Source organism: Micropterus salmoides, unplaced genomic scaffold (assembly GCF_014851395.1).
Source record: "Micropterus salmoides isolate LMB-PRFRI ecotype aquatic unplaced genomic scaffold, ASM1485139v1 Ms_hic_scaffold_5, whole genome shotgun sequence".
NCBI classification, from domain to species: Eukaryota; Metazoa; Chordata; class Actinopteri; order Centrarchiformes; family Centrarchidae; genus Micropterus; species Micropterus salmoides.
In genome coordinates, this window is record NW_024044237.1 from 757,984 (window position 1) to 766,566 (window position 8,583).

At 42.6% G+C, this 8,583-nt stretch overlaps 1 non-coding gene across 1 annotated transcript; it reads left to right on the forward strand.

Annotated features, from left to right (window-relative positions):
* Positions 1 to 4,562: 4,562 nt before the first annotated feature.
* On the forward strand, positions 4,563 to 4,644 carry trnal-gag. Its single transcript has one exon. It is a non-coding gene; the product is annotated as a tRNA-Leu (tRNA).
* Positions 4,645 to 8,583: the final 3,939 nt, after the last annotated feature.

Here is an 8,583-nt window from a genome sequence, read left to right on the forward strand (position 1 = left end):
CAACCATGTGACTGAGACATTTTTTAAAGTTCAACAAATTACTCATTGGTTAACTTTGTTAAACTCATGACAGGTTCAGCTTCTAAAATCAAGTACTGTAGCAGATACGGATTTAACTCAGGATATGGAATGTAAAACCTAGAAACTGATTGGACTTTTTCAGGAAGAGAGATGAAAGAAACTGACATATTGTATCGAGTCACAGAAACAGCTGTATTATCACCAAAAACATCTTTGGCAAAGCAAGTTAAATAGATATTTATGTATTTGAAAACGTTGTCTTCCCCTATTCTTGTTCTCCCTCTGTCCTTTTTCTAACTTGTACACTCTGTATTTTGTGTCTGCCTGTTTTTGTTTCTCACATATCTTCACCTTTACTCATCTGGAATTGTCTTATATTTTCTCACCTCTTGCCTTATTCCATAAAACAAGACAACAAGCACATCTCTATCTTAGTCTTTGCAGCATTACCTCGCACCTTATGTTCTGCTCTCCAAAGCTCAAGATCAGCAAATCTCATGTTGGTTTCTTTCTAAACTATCTCACTTGAAACACCCTCTGACTCTCTTTTGCACATAACAGATTTGTAAATCAACTCAAATCAATCAATTTGCAGTCCAAATGCATGTTGTGCATGTGCAATTCTAATCCTCTTTTTGCTGCTTGTCCAGAGTCAGGTCGCAATGGCAGCAGGCTAAGCAAAGTAGTCTCCCCAGCAATGTTTTCCAGCCCCTCTTGGCGGATCCCGAGAGTCCTGGGTCTACCACAGGGTAGGCTCCCAGTTAGACGTACCCAGAAAACCTCCAAAGGAAGGTTCCCAGGAGATATCCGATCAGATGCCCAAACCTGAAACCTGAACTGGCTCTTTTAGACAAAAAGATCATCGGCTCTACTCTGATCTCCCTCTAGAAGTATGAGCTCCTCACTCAATCACTAAGGCTGAGCCCACTATAGAGGCACCCTATATAGGAAAGTCTTTTCAGCCACTTGTATCCACATTCTCATTTCTGAGTTTTGAAACCTACATTGACTGGCAAATCGAAAGCTTGGTATTTCCCATTGCATGCTGAAGGTATTTGTTTTGAATTATTCAACTTTGATTCCACCCAATGCTCTGTATCCTCAAAAACAGCACATTCTGTTGCTTGGAGTTTGAATCCAAGATGGCACTAGTGTTAGGTGCGCTCTATTTTGTTTTGTTTTTGTATTTGCTGTGATTCCCAGAGCTCTTTCACCAGAGAAGAGCTCATGAACATCAGGGGAACAACTTACAGTGGATTTTCCACCTTTCTTGCATCATCAAGTAATTACTGGACATTTTTGGGGCAGGGCACGCTCGCTGTTGTATGGGTTGTGAAGCGGCTGTGAGCTCTCCAGCAAAACAAAAGGTGGAGGTATCTGTTTTTATATTAACAATGGATGGTGTACCGCTGTGACAGTTATTCAGACACTGTTCAAACTTTAAACCGTTTTACTCTCCCTGTGAATTTGCTTCATTCACTGTGGTCGGTTTTTACATTCCGCCTCAGGCCAACGTGCACGATGCACAGCGCATGCTGGCCGACCGGATACTGTGTGTGGAGCAGACAAACCCGGACTCCCTTGTTATTGTTCTTGGTGACTTTAACAAAGGAAACCTCAGCCAGGAACTCCCCAAATAGTGTCCAACTAGAGAGTGGAACACTTTGGATAACTGCTATACTACAGTAAGCGATGCCTACCACGCCGTCCCCCGCGCTGCAGGGACACTCTGATCACGTCATGGCGAACCTGATTCCTGCATACAGACAGAAACTAAAACTCTGTAAATCTGTAGTGAAGACATTAAAAAAAATGACCAGTGAAACTGTAGAGGATCTTCAGGCATGTTTGGACTGCACTGACTGGGATGTTTTCAGGACTGGTACCAATAGTCTGTATGAGTTTACTGATGCTGTGACGTCCTACATCAGTTTCTGTGAGGACAGCTGTATACCAACAAACACCAGGACAGCTAATGTTGGAAAAGGAGGAGGCATATAGGAGTGGGGACAGGGCCAGGTGCAGGGTGTTAAAGAACAGGTTTAGCAAGGAGGTGCGAGAAGCTAAAGGACTGTACTCAGAGAGGCTAAAGGACCAGTTCTCTGCAAACGACACCACTTCTGTCTCGAGGGGGTTCAGACAGATCACCAACTACAAACCCAAATCCTCCCACTCCATCAACGACTCTTGCCTGGCAAATGAGCTGAACCAGTTCTACTGCCGCTTTGAGAGTCATGACTCCTCCGCTCAGCTTCAGCCCCAGTCCAACATCTCCTCCCTCCCTCCTCAGAGTTGGCCAGCTCCACCCCCTCTGATGTCAATGGACTATTCAGGAGGCAGAAACCTCACAAAGCAACGGGGCCGGACTCTGCCTCCCCATCCACACTGAAGCACTGTGCTGATCAGCTGTCTCTCCGGGTGTTCACAGACATTTTTAACACCTCACTGGAGACATGCCATGTGCCAGCCAGCTTCAAAGCCTCCACCATCATCCCTGTCCCCAAGAAACCAAGGACCACAGGACTAAACAACTACAGACCCGTCGCCCTGACCTCTGTGGTAATGAAGTCTTTAGAGTGCTTTGGAGTTGTCCCACCTTAAATCCATCACTGACCCATTCCCACAGTTTACCCTACAGAGCCAACAGGTCTGTAGATGATGCAGTAAACATGGCCCTTCACTTCATCCTCCAGCACCTGGACTCCCCAGGAACCTACACCAGGATCCTGTTTTTGGATTTCAGCTCTGCTTTTAGCACCATAATCTCGGCCCTGCTGCAAGACAAGCTCTCTCAGCTGAACGCGCCTGACTCCACCTGCAGGTGGATCACAGACTTCCTGACGGACAGGAAGCAGCATGTGAACATGGGAAAACATGTCTCCAGGACCATCAGCACCGAATCCCCTCAAGGCTGCATTCTTTCCCCTCTGCTCTACTCCCTGTATACCAACAGCTGCACCTCCAGTCACCACTTCGTCAAGCTTCTGAAGTTTGCAGTTAACACAACCCTCATTTGGTTCTCTGGTTGGGATGAGTCTGCATACAGGTGGGAGATTGACCATCTGGTGACCTGGTGCAGCCAGAAATGTCTCAATGCTCTGAAGACAGTAGAGATGGTTGTGGACTTCAGAAAGAGCACAGCCCCACCCTCCCCAATCATCCTGTGTGACTCATCAGTCGCCACTGTGTACTCCTTCTGCTTCCTGGGCATCATCTCCCAGGACCTCAAGTGGGAGCTGAACATCACCTCCATCACTAAAAAGGACTAGGAGAGGATGTACCTCATGTTGTTATGTGCACATAATGTGATGGGAAAAGTGATCTGTTTCAACTTGTCTTGATTTTGTAGTCACCATGGCAAGAGCTTAATGCTGCTATTCCTGGCCTGCTTAAATTGCCAGTTTCCTTAGAATGTGAGATTTTGCAAGTGTAGGCCTTCAAGCCATGCTGGCGTCTCTGTGAAATTGTCCATGGTGATTTGAGCTAGATGCTAACATACTCACAATGACCATGATAAAATGCTGATGCTTATGATGTTTACCATGTTCATTACCTTAGCTCTGGGCCGCATGCTTATATTTGAAAATAGCACTAAACAGAATGTATGGCTGGTAAACACAGGTGTGCAAGTGCTTGGAGAAGAAAATACGAGCAGACTGGCAAATATAATACATGTTGTTACCTTAACTCTCTTGAGCTGGAAGCCTCCCAAACCTTAGTCACCACTGTAAATCTGCTCAGTGCCCTTGCATCACTTTTCTTCGCCTTCGGCGTGCCTCTCCAGTTAAGTAATTGTGTGCTCCCACTATCTTTACACATAAATAATTAGTTAGTGAAATATGCAAATGAGTCAATATCTAATGAAATATGTGCTAATTTATTTCAAGAACTGAATTCTGAACAGTGGATTAAGTCAGGGTTAAACATATTGTTTTATTTTGTTGAGACAATATTCTCAAATGTTTTTACCAAAGGGATTTTGGACATCTCTTTTTACTATTTCATAAATAAAATACTGTCAACAGGCATAAAAATAAAAATATTTTAGACCTGTTTTTTGGGGAAAAAGTTCTGTAATTCAGGCTATGAATGATGTATGAACAATGTCCTCTGTAAAAACCTTCAGAATATAGTCAGTTTCCGACTTTTTTCCTACTAGTCTGAAAGAAAAAATGTTAAGGATGCAAAGAAGCCCAAAATCAAAAGTGCATGATAAAATTATGTTTTTGCCTGCCGTGTTTTGCCTTAACCCAGAAGGGGATTGATTGAAGCCATCTTTTGCTAAGTGTAATCTCCCACCTGTGCTATCCACAGAGATAACAGTCGGATCACCTGTTCAAAGTAAAAAAGACGTCACTGCCACAAATGTATAAAGTTAGAAGTCTGTCCACACTGCTGCAGGCACAACATTTACATCTTAGCCAATGGATGTCCTTCATTAATACCTTATGGTGGTTCTTATTTTCAATGAAACATCTCCAGTCATCTTGCGTATTTGCTTTCCTCACTTGCTCACTGACTGCACTCAAAGCACACTTGCAGGTAATGTGGCCGAGTGGTCTAAGGTGCTGGATTGAGGCTTTAGTCTCTCAGGAGGTGTGGGTTCAAGTCCCACCACTACCATGCAACAAATAAGCTATCTCTTAATTTCAACAACTGTAAGCTGTTTGCTCCTCTGAATAATGGTAAGTGCAATAGGTGAAAGCTTCACGTGCTGACATAATTATTTGCTGGGCCCATAGGTTGCTAATTTGACAATGCTTCTGCTTTTCAATTTTGGAACAGCAGGACTCCAGGCGTCTGTGCTCTCAGTTCATTCTCACATTGTGGTTTTCACAAATGACTAAGATTAAGAAATGTTTTCTGTCTTAGTTTAGTGTCGTTCCAAACAACTGATGAAAATACTATTGCTGTCCCAGCATGTGACAACTCTTTGGTCTCAATGAAACCCCTTTGGATACGTGGGTCTCTTGAAATCATTGTTGGTATGTAAAAGAAACGTAGAGGTCATTATTTGTTGATATGTATGCATATTTTCACAAACCAGTGTGTAGGTAACATACAGATAGTCTGTATGTTGGCCACATGTGCTAGCTAACTACTAGTGAGAAAATATTATATGATGAAAAGAGAGTTGATAACAAATTCTGAGCAAAATGAATGATAAATCATTAACAACTTTGCAAACTCGTCTTCATCAGACATTGCCTTTCTCAACACCCTAACAATTTTAGACACTTATGTTTTGGGCTCCCTTTTACATATCATAAATATTGATTCACAAGTACAACATATGCATTGTATTAGAGTGTTATATTCTGAAAATGAATATCCACTTGGGAATATGATGGTGAAATATGAACCTTTACAGATCATGAGCAATGTTTCAAAGCTTGAGTCCACATTTGTCATTATTGTATCTCCAAACAGGATCAAACGTGGGACTGTGTTATTATGGGACTGTCTCCCTAACCACCAGGTTAATCTGATGCCTGATGCAGTAAACATGGCCAGCAGGTCTAGAAAATAATATAGCAGAGAAAGTGTAAGAAAGTTTGAGCACTCATTTTTGGAAACATTTTAAACTCTTTTTGTGTCTATGAGTTTGGATTTGTTTGAATGTGTGTGAGCATGTCTGGGCCACTAAAGGTTATATTTACAATTTGTCTGGGTTTCGGGAGAGGCAGAGGGCAACAGGGGACAACTGTGTGGACTGCACGAATTCTAATGATAATTGTGGACGATCACACACACATGCACGCACACAACAAAAAATGTGTTTATTTGGGATTTAATGAAATGCCAGGGCCACTGTCATCACACTGTGAGTACATAGTGTAAGAGGCTTGGAAAGAATGGGAATGATTGGGAATGAATGGGAGATGAAGGTGGATCAATAGGAATGGAAGTGTGTTGTATGGGAATCAATGGGAATGAATGGAGATGCATGAGGACATGTCCCCATTTTAATGTCACAGTTGAATGCCTACAAAAGAACCAGAAACAAAACCAAAAGTAGGGCTAAAAGGAAACTTAATATTAGCATTACATTTGCCTTGTAAGTAGAAACACAGGCACAATTCTACAAATTGATTCAGTTGAAATTTGAATAATAAATAATGTAATAAATAACAAATGATAATAATATAATAGGAAAAATATATATATATATTGTGAAAAGTGGAACCAATGCTTAAGTGCCTTAAACTTGCATTCTTTCCAACGGCCAGCAGAGGGCAACTCCATCCATCATCAACCGCTTATCCTGTGTACAGGGTCGCGGGGGGGGCTGGAGCCAATCCCAGCTGCCATCGGGTGAAAGGCAGTGTACACCCTGGACAGGTCACCAGTCCTTCACAGGGCCACACATAGACAAACAACAACCACTCACACCTAAGAACAATTTAGGGTTACCAATCAACCTAGGCTGCATGTCTTTGGATGGTGGGAGGAAGCCGGAACACCCACACAGATGCGGGTAGAACATGCAAACTCCACACAGAAAGGCCTGGAACGACGACCTTCTTTCTGTGAGGCAACAGAGGCTAACCACTGCACCACTACGTCACCCAGGGTGCAACTCCACTGGTTGCAAAAAGAATTCCGATTGTATAGAAGTCTATGGAAAAATGACCCTACATATCACTTGATTTATTACATCTGTAAACACTTTCCTAATAAGTTTATAGTCTTGATCGCTAGTTTCAAGTCTTCTTCAATACAGCATGGTGTTCATTCTGTCTATTACGGTCCCATTTAGAGTCAAATTTGTGATTGACAAGTCGCTACCATGGGGACGATCCCCAGTTCCACCTTCCATATGGTTACTTCTGTTTCCAAAAAACCAAGATAGCAACAGCTAATATGCCAACTCGAGGCTTCAAAACTGTAGGCCACAAACCAATGGGTGACATTCTTTTATACAGTCTGTGACCCAAATTCAAGGAATTCCTGTGATGAGGCCATGATGTCACTGAGGACATTAGAGACACTGGTCTTTTTCCTTCTCCCCAATGTTGTACTCTAATTAACCTAGGTGATGGTCTCCAACTCACTGGACAGACAGTTTTTTGTTCAGCGAACACATTTGTGTCCTGAGTATGATCACTGTACAACTAGCAATATCCATTGCCTGCAGAAGGAAGACCAGTATCAGATTCTAACTTCTATGTCTCGCTTTCTTTCAACTAAGCTGACTTTTCCTGCGCTACCACAAAAGTACTAGCCCATCTTTAAACTGGCTGACAAAGCAGTCCCACAGCCCCTTCGTCATCTTAGCTTGAGGAAACTCCGCCGGACAATCCAGATGGAATAAACATGCTTAAATTGCTACCAAAAGTGACCAAAGAAAGGTAAATAACAGTGTATTATTGAAACTTAAGCTATTACGTAACTTGCGCAACTAAAATAAAAATAGTTAATTTTGTTTCACACGGGTCACCTGGTTCGAAGTCTGGGTTCTGGCCCTCCATCCACCCCACCACCTCCTTACTCAGTCGTAACTGTTTGTAACTGACTTCTCCAACTGTGTTGAACTATGACGCTATAGGGATCCCCAGTGCGTTACAAACTGACGACGATGGGTCTTGCTTCAATATGTGAGGAGTCGGGGAGTGAGAGTGGGTTGCCCTTCTACTAACCTACACACACACACCTACACACCTTACACACATCCACACACACACACACACACACACACCTCAAACACACTGATGGCATGATAGCATAACTCAGCTGAGCTCCACACCATCTTGTGGTTTAGGGACAGGTTAAATTACCTCCTCCATTTAGCTCCATATTCCTTTGTTGAGTTTCACGGTCTTGCCCACCATCTAAAAGGTGGCGTAAGTGATTCTGGAGAAATCCAATTCCATGCCAAATACCATGATGTTGAACTAACATTAGAATCGCTAATCCCACCTTGAACTTCTTGCTTGATGGACTCACCCACATGGCCACGTTCGCCATCTTGCTTTTTCTTTTTCTCATCTCTCCCATCCTCTCACACTCACCCACACACACAAACATACACACGCCACATGCTTGCTGAATGCTTAATGCTTGTTGTATCTATAGTTGGACCATAGATGTTTATTCATTGAAGTTTATTGATTAATGATTGTATTGACTGTGTGATTTTTGATTGTGAATTGTTACTCAGCATGCCGTGGAATTGAAGGAAAGAGATATGGTAGCTTAAATCTGCTCGAAGGTATAAGTGTCACTAACATATTGATGTAATGAACCAAACATGTAATACTGGGTCAAAAGAAGAGAATATAAAATTGTGTGCAGTGGTCTATTGCACCTCTGCACTCACACCATAACTCAGGTAACTCAGTCTGAATCCCACAGTAATCCTGCTCATGAGACTGCTCGCCAGCTGACTTCAGTGACACTGCTATAATTGGGACATTTAATATGATTAATCACTACCCAATCAGATTTGCATATATAATGGCTTTGGGTCAACCAGTTGTGAATGTGTGTGCTGTCCAAAATATGCAGAGAAACATGCTGTGTGTTAATGATGATCAGTCTACTCTGGTCAGCTAACAGGAT